This window comes from Dermacentor variabilis, chromosome 11 (assembly GCF_050947875.1).
Source record: "Dermacentor variabilis isolate Ectoservices chromosome 11, ASM5094787v1, whole genome shotgun sequence".
NCBI lineage: Eukaryota > Metazoa > Arthropoda > Arachnida > Ixodida > Ixodidae > Dermacentor > Dermacentor variabilis.
Genome location: NC_134578.1, coordinates 113,331,787 through 113,353,767, shown reverse-complemented (window position 1 = coordinate 113,353,767; position 21,981 = coordinate 113,331,787). Strand labels below are relative to the sequence as shown.

The 21,981-nt window shown below is 47.4% G+C and overlaps 7 non-coding genes across 7 annotated transcripts; all 7 read left to right on the top strand.

The window, feature by feature from the left end:
• The first annotated feature begins 252 nt into the window (after nucleotides 1-252).
• Nucleotides 253-324, top strand: TRNAG-UCC (transfer RNA glycine (anticodon UCC)). Its single transcript has one exon. It is a non-coding gene; the product is annotated as a tRNA-Gly (tRNA).
• A 277-nt stretch (nucleotides 325-601) lies between these two features.
• Nucleotides 602-673, top strand: TRNAG-UCC (transfer RNA glycine (anticodon UCC)). Its single transcript has one exon. It is a non-coding gene; the product is annotated as a tRNA-Gly (tRNA).
• A 277-nt stretch (nucleotides 674-950) lies between these two features.
• TRNAG-UCC (transfer RNA glycine (anticodon UCC)) lies at nucleotides 951-1,022 on the top strand. The gene has a single exon. It is a non-coding gene; the product is annotated as a tRNA-Gly (tRNA).
• A 9,624-nt stretch (nucleotides 1,023-10,646) lies between these two features.
• TRNAG-UCC (transfer RNA glycine (anticodon UCC)) lies at nucleotides 10,647-10,718 on the top strand. The gene has a single exon. It is a non-coding gene; the product is annotated as a tRNA-Gly (tRNA).
• Nucleotides 10,719-15,901: 5,183 nt separating this feature from the next.
• Nucleotides 15,902-15,973, top strand: TRNAG-UCC (transfer RNA glycine (anticodon UCC)). The gene has a single exon. It is a non-coding gene; the product is annotated as a tRNA-Gly (tRNA).
• A 626-nt stretch (nucleotides 15,974-16,599) lies between these two features.
• TRNAG-UCC (transfer RNA glycine (anticodon UCC)) lies at nucleotides 16,600-16,671 on the top strand. Its single transcript has one exon. It is a non-coding gene; the product is annotated as a tRNA-Gly (tRNA).
• Nucleotides 16,672-21,849: 5,178 nt separating this feature from the next.
• Nucleotides 21,850-21,921, top strand: TRNAG-UCC (transfer RNA glycine (anticodon UCC)). Its single transcript has one exon. It is a non-coding gene; the product is annotated as a tRNA-Gly (tRNA).
• Nucleotides 21,922-21,981: the final 60 nt, after the last annotated feature.

The following is a 21,981-nucleotide window of genomic DNA, read 5'->3' as shown; positions in this document are numbered from 1 at the left end:
ATAAGCTCCTAGTATCTGTGCACATTATCAGTTGGCATGTGTGAAATTTACCTTTTCTTTTTCTCGTGGTAAAAGCGGCGTTCTATCGTTAGAAAAACAAAAAAATAGACTCCTAGATTACCATAATGCGAAGGCAATGCATCTGCCTGGTAAATCCATTCCGTGCGCTGGGCGTCATTTTATTCCGGCTGTGTCGACACTCTTGTTGCAAATAACAACTGAAGTAAGACTGGTTGGAACAACCTAAAACACGCGTCGGTGGTATAGTGGTTAGCATAGCTGCCTTCCAAGCAGTTGACCCGGGTTCGATTCCCGGCCGACGCAAATATTTTGCGCACATGCCCACACATAAGCTCCTAGTATCTATGCACATTATCAGTTGGCATGTGTGAAATTTACTTTTCTTTTATTTGTGGTAAAAGCGGCGTTCTATCGTTAGAAAAAAAAAAAGAAATGCACTCCTAGATTACCATAATGCGAAGGCAATGCATCTGCCTGTTAAATGCATTCCGTGCGCTGGGCGTCATTTTATTCCGGCTGTGTCGACACTCTCGTTACAATTAACAACTGCCGCAAGACTGGTTGGAACAACCTAAAACACGCGTCGGTGGTATAGTGGTTAGCATAGCTGCCTTCCAAGCAGTTGACCCGGGTTCGATTCCCGGCCGACGCAAATATTTTGCGCACATGCCCACACATAAGCTCCTCGTATCTATGCACATTATCAGTTGGCATGTGTGAAATTGACCTTTTCTTTTTCTCGTGGTAAAAGCGGCGTTCTATCTTTAGAAAAACAAAAAAAATACACTCCTAGATTACCATAATGCGAAGGCAATGCATCTGCCTGGTAAATCCATTCCGTGCGCTGGGCGTCATTTTATTCCGGCTGTGTCGACACTCTTGTTGCAAATAACAACTGAAGTAAGACTGCTTGGAACAACCTAAAACACGCGTCGGTGGTATAGTGGTTCGCATAGCTGCCTTCCAAGCAGTTGACCCGGGTTCGATTCCCGGCCGACGCAAATATTTTGTGCACATGCCCACACATAGGCTCCTCGTATCTATGCACATTATCAGTTGGCTTGTGTGAAATTGACATTTTTGTTATTCGTGGTAAAAGCGGATTTCTATCGTTAGAAAAAAAAAAGAAATACACTCCTAGATTACCATAATGCGAAGGCAATGCATCTGCCTGTAAATCCATTCCGTGAGCTGGGCGTCATTTTATTCCGGCTGTGTCGACACTCTTGTTGCAAATAACAACTGAAGTAAGACTGGTTGGAACAACCGAAAACACGCGTCGGTGGTATAGTCATTCTGCTTCCGGCTCCCGAGCTGAACGGATCGCGGGATCATGGGCTCCAATGGAGCGGCATATGCGGCTGTTAGCCGCGGCAACAGGCTTTCGACGGAAGAAGATAAAGATTACCAGATAATTTTGCCTCGCCTACCTACAGGACGTATTGTTTTGAACACAGTTTTTTTGCACGGCGACGCTCGTGTTCGCCCGTTTCGTGTAGAAGATTTTCGAGACGCGCTTCAAGCTGTTGGTATGCTCTCTGGCGTCGTCGCCCTTGGAGCATACCAAATCAACCATGTATGGGCGGTGACGATGAAGACAGCCGAGGCTGCCGAAAAGCTGGCGGCCCTGAAGGAGCTGCAGGTGAAGGGGCGTCGCTGCCTGGTCATCGACCCCAAGGAACAACAGGTGAAGCTTCGTATCCACTGGCTTCTGCATGGGGTGGACGACGAAGACGTCAAGACCGCGCTGGCCTCCTTCGGCAAGGTGACGGAAGTGACCCGGGAGCGCTGGCGAGTGGATGGCGTTTCCGACAGGGGCTCGACGACCCGAGCAGTGCTGCTGCAGCTGAAGGCAGGAATGAAAGTCGACGACCTGCCCCACCAGATCCGCGTCGCCGGCGAGCTTGCGCTGGTGGTAGCCCCAGGACGTCCCATGCAGTGCCTGCGCTGCCGAGGCTCTGGCCACGTTCGTCGTGAATGCAAGGTTCCCCGTTGCTCGCGGTGCAGGCTTTTTGGACACAACGACGCGGACTGTGTGCGTTCATGCGCAGTAGCCGCGGGTTCGGCGGAGAGCGAGCCGTCGACGTTAGACCATGTAATGGACGTGACCGAGGCGGAGGAAGCGGCCACGGGAGCTGGAAACGGCAAAGTGGCGGCAGAAACCGGCGTGACGACCAAGCAAGCCGAAGGAGGAAGGAATATCCCTGCCCCCAAAGAACCAGCAGCTACAGTCGAGAGCGTGAAGACGGCCCCGCAAGAAAATGAGAGCCACCAGCCAGCTACGGATGCAACGCAGGCAGAGGCGGACGACAACGCGACCCCTGCTAGCGCCCGCGTCGAATCCGTCTCGGCACCGGTCAAGAGATCCCTGCAGCACGAGGAGAAAGTCGACGGAAAGGCTGGCGGTGACTCCGAGGCACCACCCGCTAAGACGCTACCTGGAAGGCGCTCCACCCTCAAGCCTAAGCCGAACTTGGAGACTGACCGTAGGCTTACCCCGAAGCCGACCAAAGAGGAACCCGGGCGACGGCCGCCGGATGGCCACGGAGGCGTCTAGCGGTCAGCTAGACGTTAAGGTGAGCACCATGCTCCGGGCCTTCTCCCCTCCGGTTTTCACCAATAATGGCTACCAACCCGTCGCTTAGCCTCGGCACGCTAAACGTTCGAGGTCTGGCCGCCAAAAGGAAACAGGGTCAGGTTTACAGACTACTAGTGGACCACGACCTCGACGTTTTAGCCGTGCAAGAAACCAAGGTAGACGGCGAGGAGGAGACCGGGAGCATGGTGCAAAGGTTCACGTATAACTACTATACGGTAGTGAGCCACGCCTTAGGGACTTCGGCAGGGTGTGTGCTGTTCGTGAGGAAGCTCCCTGGTCTTGTTATAGATGGTTACTTCTCCTGTACTTCTGGTCGACTTGTCTTTTGTGACTTCAGCTATTGTAATGTCCAATGGCGCGTGTTTTGCATTTATGCGCCTACTACTATGCAAGAGAGGGCAAATTTCTTTTTGAGTTTAAAGCATCATTTACATGTGCAAAAAATGATAGCCTGTGTAGGCGACTTCAACTGCGTATTGAAAGCTGAGGATAGGTCTACGCGTCGCGTGGTTTGTGACAAAAGTAGTGATATCCTGGCGCAGATCACACACGAATTCGAATTAGAAGATATCGCAGAATGTTTTCGCGGTCACGGAGACGTAAGCTACACTCACTTTCAGGGCACAAGTCACGCACGCTTAGACCGTATCTATCTTTCATATGATTTAGTTGAAAAATGCCAGTGCTACACAGTTACGGCCATATCATATTCTGACCACTGCCTGGTAAAATGCACGGTGGGCAGGAAGAAAGAACGAAACAAGTTCGTCTGGGAACTGTGGAAATTGAATGCAGAGCTGTTACGGGATGAAACTTTTAACGAAAATGTAGTGGCTACTCTGAATTCTTTTGGAACAGACAGTTCTACGAAATTTGGTGAGGAATGGGAGTTGCTGAAGCAAAGCATTAAATTGAAGGCAATCGAAAGAAGTAGCGTACTGCGATATGAACAAAAGGCCAGAGAAAAGGATTTAACAACATTGCTAGAAAAATTTGCGAAGCTTGAATGCATGCAACCTGGCGCCTATCAACAAGATATGCGCGCCGTTAAGAAGAAGCTCGAGGTATTCGACAAAGATCGCTTCCGAGGTGCGCTAGTGCGCGCCAGAGCAGAAAGGCTATCATGCGGGGAAACGCCAACGAAAAGAGCACTGGGGTTAGAAAAAAAGCACTCGAGACGTAAGCAGATTGAGGCTATCGAATATGAAGGGGTGGTATTAACGGATAACAATAATATAGGGCGTGCTTTCTTTGAGCATTACAAAGAACTTTTTACATTCAGGCCTGTCAACATGCACGATTTCAAGAAATTATTTTTGCAACGAATCCCACAGCTGTCGAGTGAGGTTAAAGAAACCTTAGAACGACCATTAACAGAACATGAAGTGATGAAAGCCATCGAAGACCTGAATCCTGGGAAGTCGCCAGGTCCAGACGGTCTTTGTGCCGCATGGTACAAATCGTTCAAAAGCCTCCTAGCTCCTATCTTAACAGCAGTTTTCAAGGAAGCATATGAACTGAAAATACTTCCACCATCCTTTGGCCAGTCCCATACAGTACTAATACCGAAAACAGAAGAGACCGAAAAGCTCAAGCAACTTTCCTCCTACAGACCCATAGCGCTTACTAACTGCGACTACAAAATATTGATGAAGGTGTTGGCACGACGGGTCCAGTCAGTTATTCAGGAAGTAGTCGGCCCACACCAGACGTGTGGTATTCGTGGAAGAACCATTTTCACTAACATCCATAAAATGAAGTGTGTGCTGGAGTGTTGTGACGCCATGTGCGATGCAGTAGCCATCCTCCAGCTAGACTTGGAGAAGGCGTTTGATTGTGTTTCTCACGACATATTGCTTACCATCCTTGAACACGTTAATTTTGGCCACATAATCACTGAAGGGGTGACCATGGCGTACCGGAGCCGCTATACCAGACTTATAGTTAATCAGATGTTGGGGGCCCCCATTAAAGTGAAGCGCTCCGTTCGCCAGGGTTGTCCACTCAGTCCACTCCTGTTTTGTGTCTACATAGAAACGCTATGTCTGGCCATCATTGAAAATGAATGTATTAAGGGGTTTAGTCTTCAATCAGCAGAAGTGAAGCTACTGGCATACGCTGACGATGTGGCTGTGTGCTGTAAGGACAAACAAAGTGTATTGAATACTGTGAATATCGTCAAAAAGTTTGGTAACGTCATTAACAGCTACGTTAACTGGCAGAAATGTCTGGGGTTTTGGAATGGAAGATGGGCGTCTACACCAGACCACTTTTCGAACGTAAACTGGGTCACGACGCCAGTGAAGTACCTTGGAGCCCCCCTTGATGCCTACAAGGACAGTAGCGAGTACTGGAAGGAGCGGACAAAACAACTAAAAGAAAAAGCCGACCGATGGAACGCCTGTTACTTGTCAATATTCGCGAGAGCTACAGCGTGCAACATGTTTCTCGTGACAAAGATCTGCTACGTAATGCAGGTACTACAGTGCTCTCGTATTAATGTGCAGAAACTGCACCGCGTGTTCGCTGTATTCGTGTGGGCATCAAGCTGGGAGCGATGTAGCCGAGATAATCTCTTCCGGCGCGTGAAGGATGGTGGTCTGGGGTTGGCGCACCTCTTCCTGCGTCAACTGGTGAATAGATTCTCCTTCTTTCGAGATACAAACGACCCATTTCTGCGCACTGTGATCCAAATGAGGCTGTCAAGATCACTTCCCGAATTCGTTGTAGGTACGGAAATAATGCCAGGACCAGTCCGTGGTTTCTTTCGGGAAATAGTTCAGAGTGTTTCCTTTTTGCGTGTTCGTTTTTCAAGTGCATATTTGTGGAGTGTAAAACGGAAAAAGTTATATCGTGATTTATGTGACAGTGTTTTGCTGGTACCTATGTACAGAGCCCCGTACAGTGGAGGCCCAGGCCTAGATGTATTGAAAAGGGTGAAGAAGATGCCAGTTCAACCAGCCACTAAATCGTTCTTTTTTAAATTACACACTGGTACTGTACCTGTTAAATCCTTCCTTGAAGAACGTGGGTTCTACATGCCATGGGGAACCCACTGCCTTATATGTAAAAAAAACAGAAAGCATAGATCATGTCTTCATCCACTGTTGGGAAGGGGTCTTTTTCTGGGACGTGTTACAAAGGACTCTAAAAAAGGAGCTATCTATAGATCCCCACGGAATCAGGTTTCTGCCAGTATATGACGACGAAGGTTTCCCGTACGACCTGATCATGCTTACGGGCCTCCACTGTTTATGGCGCGCAAGAATGGCGGGTTACCATTGTGACCCGGATGCCCGACCGGCGCGTCTGTACTTTTGTGAATCCATGCAACGGTATGTGGAAGTGATGAAGATGCAACAGCCTGTTCCTGAGTGGCTGTCGAGGGTTGAACCCCTTACAGCACTAAAGGAATTTTAATCCGACAACGTCGTGCCACAGTAGCGGACGGCAGCGAATGTAAATATTACTGTTCCTTGTTCCGTTTGTGCATTCATCCCTTTTTGCTTCTTTGGTCTTTGTTTATATCATTTAGGAATTTGTGTTGTGTTATGTCGAGTACTGGCAATAAAGTGGTTTGCATAGCTGCCTTCCAAGCAGTTGACCCGGGTTCGATTCCCGGCCGACGCAAATATTTTGTGCACATGCCCACACATAGGCTCCTCGTATCTATGCACATTATCAGTTGGCATGTGTGAAATTGACCTTTTCTTTTATTCGTGGTAAAAGCGGCGTTCCATCGTTAGAAAAAAAAATAAATACACTCCTAGATTACCATAATGCGAAGGCAATGCATCTGCCTGTTAAATCCATTGCGTGCGCTGGGCGTCATTTTATTGCGGCTGTGTCGACACTCTTGTTGCAATTAACAACTGAAGTAAGACTGGTTGGAACAACCGAAAACACGCGTCGGTGGTATAGTGGTTAACATAGCTGCCTTCCAAGCAGTTGACCCGTGTTCGATTCCTGGCCGACGCAAATATTTTGTGCACATGCCCACACCTCAGCTCCTTGTATCTCTGCACATTATCAGTTGGCATGTGTGAAATTGACCTTTTCTTTTATTCGTGGTAAAAGCGGCGTTCCATCGTTAGAAAAAAAAAGAAATACACTCCTAGATTACCATAATGCGAAGACCCTGCATCAGCCTAATAAATCCATTCCGTGCACTGGGCGTCATTTTATTCCGGCTGTGTCGACACTCTTGTTGCAATTAACAACTGAAGTAAGACTGGTTGGAACAACCGAAAACACGCGTCGGTGGTATAGTGGTTAACATAGCTGCCTTCCAAGCAGTTGACCCGTGTTCGATTCCTGGCCGACGCAAATATTTTGTGCACATGCCCACACCTCAGCTCCTTGTATCTCTGCACATTATCAGTTGGCATGTGTGAAATTGACCTTCTCTTTTATTCGTGGTAAAAGCGGCGTTCTATCCTTAGAAAAAAAAAGAAATACACTCGTAGATTACCATAATGCCAAGGCAATGCATCTGCCTGTTAAATCCATTGCGTGCGCTGGGCGTCATTTTATTCTGGCAGTGTCGACACTCTTTTTGCAATTAACAATGAAGTAAGACTGGTTGGAACAACCGAAAACGCACGTCGGTGGTATAGTAACCAAGGTTGACGGAGAGGAGGAGACCGGGAGCATGGTGCGACGATTCACGACTAGGTACTTTGTGGTGGTGAGTCATGCGGTAGGCACCTCCGGGGGGTGCATTCTTTTTGTGAAGAAGCTGCCGGGTTTACATATTCAAAGTGTGTGGTCCTGTCTGGATGGAAGGATTGTTTTATGTGACTTTACGATCTCTGACTTTGAGTTTCGCGTCATATGCGTTTATGCGCCGAATTCTGTAGACGAGCGTGTCCTCTTTTTTTCGAACCTCTCACAATATGTTTGCTGTAATAAGCGCGTTGTATTATTAGGGGACTTCAATTGTGTGTTGAGTGCTACAGACCGAGCCAACAATGCCGGCGTGCGTGATAGAAGTAGTGACGTTTTGTCAAAATTAATTAATGAAAATGAACTTGATGATGTTTTTCAATGTCTGGAAGGGGAGCGTCAAGTGACATTTACGCGTTTTCAAGGCAATAGTCATGCGCGACTGGATCGCATGTACATTTCGTTGGACACGATTCCAAGATGCCACGGTTATTGCGTTGTACCCGTGTCATTTTCGGATCACTGCCTGGTAAAATGTAACATAGGTATAAGGAAAAGGGAACATGCATTTAATTGGCATCTATGGAAACTCAATGACTTGTTATTAAATGATGCATCTTTTGTAAAGGCAGTGGGGGATGCGGTTAATGAAATACGCGAAGATGCGGCTGATACAATAGCAGAAAAGTGGGAATGTGTTAAACAAAAAGTTAAAATGAAAGCCTTAGAAAGGTCAAGCTGCCTCAAATTTGAGAGGGAAAATAAAGAAAAGGGTTTGCGAACACTACTTCAGCAGCTGATAACGCTTGAGTGCAGAGAGCCTGGTCTGTACAAAGACGATGTGCGGAGCGTCAAGGAAAAGCTTGAACAGTTCGACAAAGAACGTTATCAAGGTGCCATCGTGCGAGCAAGAGCAGATGCACTGGCGGCAGGGGAGACGCCCACTAAAAGGGCGCTCGGTTTAGAGAAGGCACACGGAAGACGAAACCATGTCGATCAACTTTTAATGAATGGAGCTGTTGTTGACGACAACGAGAGCATAGCACACGCCTTCTTCCAATACTATCAGTCGCTCTTTGCATTTCAGGAAGCGAATTTAGAGGGTTTCAAAGCGGACTTTCTGCACCGCATGCCGCGTTTGAGTGATGAAGCTAAGGAACGATTAGAAGGGAAAATAACGGAGAGGGAAGCCGAAAAGGCAATCGACGATTTAAACTTGGGCAAGTCACCGGGACCAGATGGACTCAGCGCCGCCTTATATAAGACATTGAAAAGAGAACTGGCCCCTTTATTAGTAGAAGTATTTAATGAAGCGTACGAGCAGAAATCATTGCCACCTTCTTTTGGGAAAGCGCACACCATTCTAATTCCGAAGAACGATAAATTAGATAAACTGAGATTCGTATCATCCTATAGGCCCATATCACTAACAAATGTGGATTACAAGATATTTATGAAGATTTTAGCGACCAGACTTCAAAGTGTCATAAAGGAAATCGTCACAGACCATCAAACTTGTGGAATCAAAGGGCGAACAATTTTTTCTAACATCCATAAGATGCGGTGTGTGCTCGAGTGCTGTGACGTCACCGGTGGCGGCGTTGCAGTTCTTCAGCTTGATCTTGAGAAAGCGTTCGATTGCGTCGCTCACGTTATTTTGTTCTCCATATTGGATCATGTTAATGTCGGTACCATCATCACTGAGGGTGTGGCCTTGGCGTACCAGAACTGCACTACAAGGTTAATTGTTAATAAGTCGCTGGGGGCCCCCATTAACATCGTGCGTTCAGTGCGCCAAGGCTGTCCCCTCAGTCCTCTGTTATTTGCTATATACATAGAAGCAATGTGTGTGGCCATTACCGCAAATAACAATATACGTGGTTTTAGATTGGCAGAATCCGAAGTGAAGCTGCTAGCGTATGCTGATGACGTTGCAGTGTGTTGCACAGACGAACCAAGTGTGACTGAAACAATTGCTGTAGTAAAACATTTCTGTGACGTCACGGGCAGCAAAGTCAATTGGGGCAAATCCCTCGGGCTCTGGCACGGGGAGTGGTCTTCGGCACCGGAATACTTCGCCAATGTCAACTGGGTGAAAACTCCGACGAAGTATCTGGGTGTTCCCCTCGACAGGTACAAGAGCAGCGATGAGTACTGGAGGAACCGAACTAATGGAACGAAAGAAAAAGTGGACAGATGGACAAGCACTAACCAGTCTATTTTTTCAAGGGCGACAATTTGTAATATGTTTTTTATAGCGAAGTTATATTATGTTATGCAAGTGTTGCATTGTTCCAGGGCAAATGTGCAAAGGCTGCACAGAGTGTTCGCGGTCTTCATCTGGAGTTCATCATGGGAGAGAGCTAGCCGAACCAATTTGTTTAGAAGAGTGAAGGACGGGGGTGTTGGCTTGGCACATCATTTTGTTCGACAACTTGTCAACCGCTTTTTGTTTTTTCGAGATGTGCGCGATCCTTTCCTGCGCACCGTATGTCAACTCAGGTTGAGCGACGCATTGCCGGCGTATGTTGTTAGTACGGCAAGCATGACCGGAAAACTTCGGGGTTATCTTAAGGAAGTGGTCGACAGTGTGCGCTTCCTTTCAGTTCGTTTTTCAAAAGATTATCTATTTCAAGTGAAAAGGAAAACACTGTATAATGATGTGTGCGACATTGTGTTCCCAGTGCCCTTATACAGAGCCATATACAGTGGAGGGCCAGGACAAGACGTCCTTAAACGGGTGAAACGCATGCAGGTGCCACCAGGGGTTAAAACCTTCTTTTTTAAGCTCCACACTGGAACACTTTCCGTGAAGACATTTATGGAAGAGCGAGGCTGTCTTGTGCCGTGGGGTTCACACTGCTTGATCTGCAAGAAGCCCGAAACCATCGATCACGTGTTCTTGCACTGCTGGGCGGCTGTGTTCTTCTGGGACGTCTTGAAGCGAACACTGAAGAAAGAATTACCTGTAGACCCCCAAGGGATCCGGTATCTGCCAATTAAGGATGAAGAGGGAGTTCCATACGACTTTATTATGTTGAATGCACTCCACTGTATATGGCGGGCTCGCATGGCAGGGTACCATTGCGATGCCGACGCCCGCCCGGTTCACATATATTTTAGAGAATGTATGTCGCGGTTCGTTGATGTACAGAAATTGCAAGAATGTGCACCGGATTGGCTGTCGAGGCTAGAAGCTCTGACAGCCATGAAGGAATTTTAATTTGACGACGCCGGTCCCATACGGACAGTCGGCATTATTGTAATTTTTTTTTCTTCCCCGCAAGCTTGTATTCCTGACATGTGTGTAGTATTTGTATATTCAGTGTTATGTCGAAAACCGGCATTAAATAAAAAAAAAACGTCGGTGGTATAGTGGTTAGCATAGCTGCCTTCCAAGCAGTTGACCCGGGTTCGATTCCCGGCCGACGCAAATATTTTGTGCACATGCCCACACGTCAGCTCCTCGTATCTATGCACATTATCAGTTGTCATGCGTGAAATTGACCTTTTCTTTTATTCGTGGTAAAAGCGGCGTTCTATCATTAGAAAAAAAAAAGAAATACACTCATAGATTACCATAACGCGAAGACCCTGCATCTGCCTAATAAATCCATTCCGTGCGCTGCGCGTCATTTTATTCCGGCTGTGTCGACACTCTTGTTGCAAATAACAACTGAAGTAAGACTGCTTGGAGCAACCTAAAACACGCGTCGGAGGTATAGTGCATTCTGCTTCCGGCTCCCGAGCTGAACGGATCGCGGGATCATGGGCTCCAATGGAGCGGCATATGCGGCTGTTAGCCGCGGCAACAGGCGTTCGACGGAAGAAGATAAAGATTACCAGATAATTTTGCCTCGCCTACCTACAGGACGTATTGTTTTGAACACAGTTTTTTTGCACGGCGACGCTCGTGTTCGCCCGTTTCGTGTAGAAGATTTTCGAGACGCGCTTCAAGCTGTTGGTATGCTCTCTGGCGTCGTCGCCCTTGGAGCATACCAAATCAACCATGTATGGGCGGTGACGATGAAGACAGCCGAGGCTGCCGAAAAGCTGGCGGCCCTGAAGGAGCTGCAGGTGAAGGGGCGTCGCTGCCTGGTCATCGACCCCAAGGAACAACAGGTGAAGCTTCGTATCCACTGGCTTCTGCATGGGGTGGACGACGAAGACGTCAAGACCGCGCTGGCCTCCTTCGGCAAGGTGACGGAAGTGACTCGGGAGCGCTGGCGAGTGGATGGCGTTTCCGACAAGGGCTCGACGACCCGAGCAGTGCTGCTGCAGCTGAAGGCAGGAATGAAAGTCGACGACCTGCCCCACCAGATCCGCGTCGCCGGCGAGCTTGCGCTGGTGGTAGCCCCAGGACGTCCCATGCAGTGCCTGCGCTGCCGGGGCTCTGGCCACGTTCGTCGTGAATGCAAGGTTCCCCGTTGCTCGCGGTGCAGGCTTTTTGGACACAACGACGCGGACTGTGTGCGTTCATACGCAGTAGCCGCGGGTTCGGCGGAGAGCGAGCCGTCGACGTTAGACCATGTAATGGACGTGACCGAGGCGGAGGAAGCGGCCACGGGAGCTGGAAACGGCAAAGTGGCGGCAGAAACCGGCACGACGACCAAGCAAGCCGAAGGAGGAAGGAATATCCCTCCCCCCAAAGAACCAGCAGCTACAGTCGAGAGCGTGAAGACGGCCCCGCAAGAAAATGAGAGCCACCAGCCAGCTACGGATGCAACGCAGGCAGAGGCGGACGACAACGCGACCCCTGCTAGCGCCCGCGTCGAATCCGTCTCGGCACCGGTCAAGAGATCCCTGCAGCACGAGGAGAAAGTCGACGGAAAGGCCGGCGGTGACTCCGAGGCACCACCCGCTAAGACGCTACCTGGAAGGCGCTCCACCCTCAAGCCCAAGCCGAACCTGGAGACTGACCGTAGGCTTACCCCGAAGCCGACCAAAGAGGAACCCGGGCGACGGCCGCCGGATGGCCACGGAGGCGTCTAGCGGTCAGCTAGACGTTAAGGTGAGCACCATGCTCCGGGCCTTCTCCCCTCCGGTTTTCACCAATAATGGCTACCAACCCGTCGCTTAGCCTCGGCACGCTAAACGTTCGAGGTCTGGCCGCCAAAAGGAAACTGAGTCAGGTTTACAGACTACTAGTGGACCACGACCTCGACGTTTTAGCCGTGCAAGAAACCAAGGTAGACGGCGAGGAGGAGACCGGGAGCATGGTGCAAAGGTTCACGTATAACTACTATACGGTAGTGAGCCACGCCTTAGGGACTTCGGCAGGGTGTGTGCTGTTCGTGAGGAAGCTCCCTGGTCTTGTTATAGATGGTTACTTCTCCTGTACTTCTGGTCGACTTGTCTTTTGTGACTTCAGCTATTGTAATGTCCAATGGCGCGTGTTTTGCATTTATGCGCCTAATACTGTGCAAGAGAGGGCAAATTTCTTTTTGAGTTTAAAGCATCATTTACATGTGCAAAAAATGATAGCCTGTGTAGGCGACTTCAACTGCGTATTGAAAGCTGAGGATAGGTCTACGCGTCGCGTGGTTTGTGACAAAAGTAGTGATATCCTGGCGCAGATCACACACGAATTCGAATTAGAAGATATCGCAGAATGTTTTCGCGGTCACGGAGACGTAAGCTACACTCACTTTCAGGGCACAAGTCACGCACGCTTAGACCGTATCTATCTTTCATATGATTTAGTTGAAAAATGCCAGTGCTACACAGTTACGGCCATATCATATTCTGACCACTGCCTGGTAAAATGCACGGTGGGCAGGAAGAAAGAACGAAACAAGTTCGTCTGGGAACTGTGGAAATTGAATGCAGAGCTGTTACGGGATGAAACTTTTAACGAAAATGTAGTGGCTACTCTGAATTCTTTTGGAACAGACAGTTCTACGAAATTTGGTGAGGAATGGGAGTTGCTGAAGCAAAGCATTAAATTGAAGGCAATCGAAAGAAGTAGCGTACTGCGATATGAACAAAAGGCCAGAGAAAAGGATTTAACAACATTGCTAGAAAAATTTGCGAAGCTTGAATGCATGCAACCTGGCGCCTATCAACAAGATATGCGCGCCGTTAAGAAGAAGCTCGAGGTATTCGACGAAGATCGCTTCCGAGGTGCGCTAGTGCGCGCCAGAGCAGAAAGGCTATCATGCGGGGAAACGCCAACGAAAAGAGCACTGGGGTTGGAAAAAAAGCACTCGAGACGTAAGCAGATTGAGGCTATCGAATATGAAGGGGTGGTATTAACGGATAACAATAATATAGGGCGTGCTTTCTTTGAGCATTACAAAGAACTTTTTACATTCAGGCCTGTCAACATGCACGATTTCAAGAAATTATTTTTGCAACGAATCCCACAGCTGTCGAGTGAGGTTAAAGAAACCTTAGAACGACCATTAACAGAACATGAAGTGATGAAAGCCATCGAAGACCTGAATCCTGGGAAGTCGCCAGGTCCAGACGGTCTTTGTGCCGCATGGTACAAATCGTTCAAAAGCCACCTAGCTCCTATCTTAACAGCAGTTTTCCAGGAAGCATATGAACTGAAAATACTTCCACCACACTTTGGCCAGTCCCATACAGTACTAATACCGAAAACAGAAGAGACCGAAAAGCTCAAGCAACTTTCCTCCTACAGACCCATAGCGCTTACTAACTGCGACTACAATATATTGATGAAGGTGTTGGCACGACGGGTCCAGTCAGTTATTCAGGAAGTAGTCGGCCCACACCAGACGTGTGGTATTCGTGGAAGAACCATTTTCACTAACATCCATAAAATGAAGTGTGTGCTGGAGTGTTGTGACGCCATGTGCGATGCAGTAGCCATCCTCCAGCTAGACTTGGAGAAGGCGTTTGATTGTGTTTCTCACGACATATTGCTTACCATCCTTGAACACGTTAAATTTGGCCACATAATCACTGAAGGGGTGACCATGGCGTACCGGAGCTGCTATACCAGACTTATAGTTAATCAGATGTTGGGGGCCCCCATTAACGTGAAGCGCTCCGTTCGCCAGGGTTGTCCACTCAGTCCACTCCTGTTTTGTGTCTACATAGAAACGCTATGTCTGGCCATCATTGAAAATGAATGTATTAAGGGGTTTAGTCTTCAATCAGCAGAAGTGAAGCTACTGGCATACGCTGACGATGTGGCTGTGTGCTGTAAGGACAAACAAAGTGTATTGAATACTGTGAATATCGTCAAAAAGTTTGGTAACGTCACTAACAGCTACGTTAACTGGCAGAAATGTTTGGGGTTTTGGCATGGAAGATGGGCGTCTACACCAGGCCACTTTTCGAACGTAAACTGGGTCACGACGCCAGTGAAGTACCTTGGAGCACCCCTTGATGCCTACAGGGACAGTAGCAAGTACTGGAAGGAGCGGACAAAACAACTAAAAGAAAAAGCCGACCGATGGAACGCCTGTTACTTGTCAATATTCGCGAGAGCTACAGCGTGCAACATGTTTCTCGTGACAAAGGTCTGGTACGTAATGCAGGTACTACAGTGCTCTCGTAATAATGTGCAGAAACTGCACCGCGTGTTCGCTGTATTCGTGTGGGCATCAAGCTGGGAGCGATGTAGCCGAGATAATCTCTTCCGGCGCGTGAAGGATGGTGGTCTGGGGTTGGCGCACCTCTTCCTGCGTCAACTGGTGAATAGATTCTCCTTCTTTCGAGATACAAACGACCCATTTCTGCGCACGGTGATCCAAATGAGGCTGTCAAGATCACTTCCCGAATTCGTTGTAGGTACGGAAATAATGCCAGGACCAGTCCGTGGTTTCTTTCGGGAAATAGTTCAGAGTGTTTCCTTTTTGCGTGTTCGTTTTTCAAGTGCATATTTGTGGAGTGTAAAACGGAAAAAGTTATATCGTGATTTATGTGACAGTGTTTTGCTGGTACCTATGTACAGAGCCCCGTGCAGTGGAGGCCCAGGCCTAGATATATTGAAAAGGGTGAAGAAGATGCCAGTTCAACCAGCCACTAAATCGTTCTTCTTTAAATTACACACCGGTACTCTACCTGTTAAATTCTTCCTTGAACAACGTGGGTTCTACATGCCATGGGGAACCCACTGCCTTATATGTAAAAAAACAGAAAGCATAGATCATGTCTTCATCCACTGTTGGGAAGGGGTCTTTTTCTGGGACGTGTTACAAAGGACTCTAAAAAAGGAGCTACCTATAGATCCCCACGGAATCAGGTTTCTGCCAGTATATGACGACGAAGGTTTCCCGTACGACCTGATCATGCTTACGGGCCTCCACTGTTTATGGCGCGCAAGAATGGCGGGTTACCATTGTGACCCGGATGCCCGACCGGCGCGTCTGTACTTTTGTGAATCCATGCAACGGTATGTGGAAGTGATGAAGATGCAACAGCCTGTTCCTGAGTGGCTGTCGAGGGTTGAACCCCTTACAGCACTAAAGGAATTTTAATCCGACAACGTCGTGCCACAGTAGCGGACGGCAGCGAATGTAAATATTACTCTTCCTTGTTCCGTTTGTGTATTCATCCCTTTTTGCTTCTTTGGTCTTTGTTTATATCATTTAGGAATTTGTGTTGTGTTATGTCGAGTACTGGCAATAAAGAAAAAAAAAAGCGTCGGTGGTATAGTGGTTAGCATAGCTGCCTTCCAAGCAGTTGACCCGGGTTCGATTCCCGGCCGACGCAAATATTTTGTGCACTTGCCCACACATAAGCTACTCGTATCTATGCACATTATCAGTTGGCATGTGTGAAATTGACCTTTTCTTTTATTCGTAGTAAAAGCGGCGTTCTATCGTTAGAAAAATAAAAGAAATACACTCCTAGATTACCATAATGCGAAGGCAATGTATCTGCCTGTTAAATCGATTCCGTGCGCTGGGCGTCATTTTATTCCGGGTGTGTCGACACTCTCGTTGCAATTAACAACTGAAGTAAGACTGCTTGGAACAACCGAGAACACGCGTCAGTGGTATAGTGGTTAGCATAGCTCCCTTTAAGCATTTCACTCGGGTTCGATTCCCCGGCTGACGCAAATATTTTGTGCACATGCCCACACATAAGCTCCTTGTATCTCTGCACATTATCAGTTGGCATGTGTGAAATTGACCTTTTCTTTTATTCGTAGTAAAAGCGGCGTTCTATCGTTAGAAAAATAAAAGAAATACACTCCTAGATTACCACAATGCGAAGGCAATGTATCTGCCTGTTAAATCCATTCCGTGCGCTGGGCGTCATTTTATTCCGGCTGTGTCGACACTCCTGTTGCAAATAACAACTGAAGTAAGACTGGTTGGAACAACCCAAAACACGCGTCGGTGGTATAGTGGTTAGCATAGCTGCCTTCCAAGCAGTTGACCCGGGTTCGATTCCCGGCCGACGCACATATTTTGTGCACATGCCCACACATAACCTCCTCGTATCTATGCACATTATCAGTTGGCATGTGTGAAATTGACCTTTTCTTTTATTCGTGGTAAAAGCGGCGTTCTATCGTTAGAATAAAAAAGAAATACACTCTTAGATTACGATAATGCGACGGCAATGCATCTGCCTGTTAAATCCATTCCGTGCGCTGGGCGTCATTTTATTCCGGCTGTGTCGACACTCTTGTTGCAAATAACAACTGAAGTAAGACTGGTTGGAACAACCGAAAGCATGCGTCGAGATTCCACTTCCGGCCACCGCAGTGAACGGACGCGGAATGCCTTGCTCCGTAGGGGCGGATACAGCGGCCCTCGGCCGTGGCACCAGGTGTACGGATAAGCCTTACCCGGATTATCAAGTTGTTTTGCCTCATCTGCCTTCAGGTACATCAGTTTTGTATACAGTATTTTTGCACGCGGATGTTAAAACCAGGCCGTATCGGGTCGAGCACTTTCGAGATGCGCTCGCGCGTCTTGCACTGCTGCCGGAAGTGGTGGCCCTTGGCGCCTTCCAAATGAACCATGTGTGGGCGGTGACCTTCCGTGATGAAGCTTCGAAGAAAAAGATGCTTGCGGCAGAAACATTCAACGTGAAAGACCAGCCCTGTGTCGTTTATGATCCCTGCAACCAAGGCATCAGACTGAAGCTTTATTGGCTGTTGCATTTCGTTCACGACGACGAGGTTCGAGCAGCGTTAGCCCCTTACGGAAGGGTTACAGATATCGCCCGCGAAAAGTGGCGGGTACAGGGATGTAATGATAAAGGGTCCACCACCCGTTTGGTGACACTCTTGCCAAAGCCTGGAATTACAGTTGAAGACTTGCCTCATCAGGTGCGCGTCGCGGAAAACTTAGCGCTCGTGCATGTACCAGGAAGGCCCCCGTTATGCCTCCGGTGCAATGGAACTGGACATATCAGGCGCGAGTGTCGCATACCACGCTGTGCACTCTGCCGACGATTCGGCCACGAAGAACAAGACTGCGTGCGATCCTATGCAGCGGTAACAAGTCCAGTTAAAGGCGACGAGATGGCTGAACACATAATGGACCATGCTGATGCCGATGCAGCATCCCGAGCAACGACCGAAGAACCGGCGGCAGACAGCACACCCTCTGACGCGTCTCCACTTCAGGAAAACTCCACTGGGCCCGGCGACAGCCAATCTGGCGAGGCAAAGAGCGTGCTGGTTGGGAAGCCGACTAACGACCAAAACGTCAATGAGAGAAAGGACGCGATTTTAGTAAGCGCATCAGTGACTACCGCGAAAGACGAGACCGAAGGCATTGAGGGTGTTGAAATGACAGCAGCCGCTAAAGCAGCTGCAAAGAGGCCTCGTGAGGCCACTGACGGATCTCAAGCCTCACCCGAACCATCGAGCAGCGGCGAGCCGTCGCCGAAGACCGCTATAACGAGACGAATGGGCCTCAAACCGAAGCCGAAGATACCGCCTGATAGGCGGTCGGCTTCAACATTGACCCCCACTTAGGGGCGCGAAGTGTGTTCAGCCAGCCTGTCCTCAGTATAAGACGTTACATAGCGGACAAGTAGAATGTGACCTGTGCTGGTTTTTGCTATCACTGCCTGTCCAGATGTGAGTACCGTTCCGTCTGTTTGCTAATCCAAAAAATGGCTGTTAATCTGACATTTCCCCTTTGTGTAGCTACGTTGAATGTGAGGGGTTTGGCATCCCGCAGAAGGCAGTGCCAGTTAAGCCGTCTCTTGTTGGAAAATGACATTGACATAATGGCAGTGCAGGAAACCAAAGTAGAAAGCGAAGAGCAAACGCACAGAATGGTCGAACCTTTCAGGGATAGGTATAATGTATGTGTGTCTCATGCTAGAGGCACTTCAGCGGGTTGCATGATACTCGTTCGAAAATGCACCGATGTAGAGTCCAGTGATGATGGCAGGCTACTATTCATCGACTTTGGCATTTGTGGCCTCCTTTGGCGTGCAATATGTGTGTATGCTCCGAATAACATTAACGAACGTGTAGAATACATAGATAACCTGAGAACATGCATGACGTACGAAAGGAACATAATTTTATTTGGAGACTTTAATTGTGTGTGCAGGCCGCAAGACAGAATCAACAGATTGACTTACCGCGATAGAAGTGCGACACTATTAAACGCGCTTGTAAACGAGCTTGAACTGGACGACGTTGGTTGTATTTTTGACGGTGATGAGCACGTACAGTATACGCACTACCAAGGTGTAAGTCATGCTAGACTAGATCGCATATATGTTCCGGCAGCTGCGATACCACACATTACTACATACAAAGTAAAGAACGTCACATTTAGCGATCACTGCTTGGTGATAGCGACACTAGGAACCAAGACAAAAGCGTCAAAGTTTAGTTGGAACTTGTGGAAATTAAATGATACACTGTTGGATGATGAAATTTTTGTTAAAAAAGTAAAGGAAAGGATAGAGGAAATATGTTCGGTTGAATCTTCCAATTTCACAGCGCTTTGGGAGCAATTTAAAAATGAAGTAAAGATTGCGGCGATTGAACGAGCTTGCGTGCGGCGCAGCATTGAAAAACAACAAGAGAAAGGACTTAGGAGCACGTTAGATTATATGATTTCGGTTGAGAGTGCTAACCCTGGACACTTTAGCAAGGAACTACGTGACCTTAAAAGTAAGCTCGAAGTGATAGATGAAAAGAAATATCGTGGAGCGATCGTCAGAGCACGGGCTGAAAGACTATGGCTAGGGGAAACGCCTACTACGCGGGCACTCGGGGAAGAAAAAAGGCAAGCAGTAAAAAAAGAGATAAAAGAAATAAGATATAGAAACGATGTGACGCGCGACAAGGAACTGATAGAGAAAGCGTTTGTTGAATGCTATCGAAAACTGTTAAGCCCAAAAATAAAAGATACAGAAGCCTTTCGAAACGAATTTTTGTCGCTCATGCCAAGGCTAGGTGATGAAGTAAGACAAACGCTTGAACGGCCAATTAGTGTGAATGAAGTAAAACAGGCCATTGATGAACTAAGCACTGGCAAGGCACCTGGGCCTGATGGACTAGGGGCTGCCATTTACAAATGCTTCAAGGAAGAACTGGCACAAGCGTTACATCGCGTGATAAATGAGTGCTATGAACAAAAAAGAGCACCTTTATCTTTTAGAAAATGTCATGTAGTACTCATTCCAAAATCGGATGATCCCAGGAAATTGTTGGATGTTGAGGCCTATCGACCTATAAGTCTTACGAATGTAGACTATAAAATATTTACAAAGGTGCTAGCCAAGAGATTGCAGAGCGTTATCACACACCTCGTATTACCTCACCAGACATGTGGCATCAAAGGAAGGACAATCTACACAAATATACACACCGCTAGAACTATCCTAGAATGCTGTGACATGACTCAAGATAACATAGCTATGATACAACTGGATCTTCAGAAAGCATTTGATAGAGTTAATCATGACATATTACAGTTATTACTAGAACATTGTAACGTAGGTAGCGTTATCAAGGAGGGCATCAAGATGGTGTATGAAGAGTGTGCAGTAAACCTTATAATTAACAACGCCGTAAGTGAAAACATTCCAGTACTGTCAGGTATAAAACAAGGGTGTGCCTGTTCGTCTCTTCTTTTTGCACTTTATTTGGAACCCTTATGTTTAAAAATTCGCATAAATAAAATGGTGCATGGTTACTCCTTTTATGCTACTGAAGTAAAAATACTGGCATATGCCGATGATATAGCTATATTCTGCAAAGACAAAGACAGTATTAAAGAAGCTGTTAAGGAAGCTACATCATTCCGTAGTGCTACCGGAAGTGCCATTAGCTGGGATAAATCTCTGGGCATGTGGCATGGAAATTGGGGGCAAGAGCCGGAGGCGTATGCAAACATGAGATGGACAAGTATTCCTGCTGGATACTTCGGGGTTCCTCTCCAACATTATGGAAATACTGCAGAATACTGGGCAGGAGAGACAGAAAGGCTCAAGGATCAGTCTGAAAAATGGGGAGGGCATAACTTTTCTATGTTTTCCCGCGCTACAGTCTGTAATGTGTTTTTTGTTGCAAAAGTGTTTTACGTACTTCAAGTGTTCAGTATGAGCAGAACTTGTGTCCAAAAATTACACCGAGTGTTTGCCACCTATATATGGAATTCTACCTGGGAACGCACCAGTCGGTTAAACTTGTTCCTTTCGGTGCGACACGGAGGGCTTGGTCTGTGTCATTTATTTTTGAAACAAATAGTTTCAAGGGTTTTCTTTCTGAGAGACCAGAGAGATGTTTTCTTGCGTACTGTTATACATATGAGGTTGTGTAATCATATCCCGGATTATATTGTCTCATCAAATGCAGATACGCGTGGAAAACTGAGCAGTTTTTGGCGCGAAATAGTGTCTGCATATCAAGTACTGAAGCCATGGTTTTCCTTAGAATATTTGAGCGCAGTGGCACGTAAACGATTGTACAAAGATCTAATTGATGTGTTTTTACCAATACCGTTGTACCGCTCCATCTATCAACTAGGACCAGAACGAGAGGTATTAAAACGAGTTCGAAAAATGCCAGTAAGAGCGTCATCTAAATCATTCTTTTTCCAACTGCACACGGGCACGCTCGCTGTAAAAACGTGGCTTCAAAGCAAAGGTATCTTTGTCCCATGGGGATTACACTGCCTGATATGTCGAAAGGAGGAAACGATAGAACACATCTTTTTGGACTGTCACGATGCTTTTTTCTTGTGGGACATCCTTAAACGGACACTTCAGAAAGATTTGCCAGTAACACCCTTTGGTATCCGATTCTTGCCATGTGAAGATCCAGATGAAATGCCATGCGACATGTTCATGTTACTGTGTTTGCATAGTGTGTGGAAAACGAGGATGGCGGTCAGAAATGCGGATGTCAACGCAAGATCGGCCATGCAAAACTTCAGTGAGAACTGTGTGTACATACGAGATGTTCTCAAAATCCAGAGGAACCCACCGGATTGGATACCTGTGCTCGATAAGCTGGCTTCTCTGAAGCCATTTTAGCTTCACACTCCAGCCATGAAAAGGCTCACGCGTCTTTTATTGTACTTGTAAAATTGTATTTAAGAGTTCTGTGTTTGGAAGTGCCAAACCGGTAATAAAGAAAAAAAAACCGAAAGCACGCGTCGGTGGTATAGTGGTTAGCATAGCTGCCTTCCAAGCAGTTGACCCGGGTTCGATTCCCGGCCGACGCAAATATTTTGTGCACATGCCCACACCTAAGCTACTCGTATCTATGCACATTATCAGTTGGC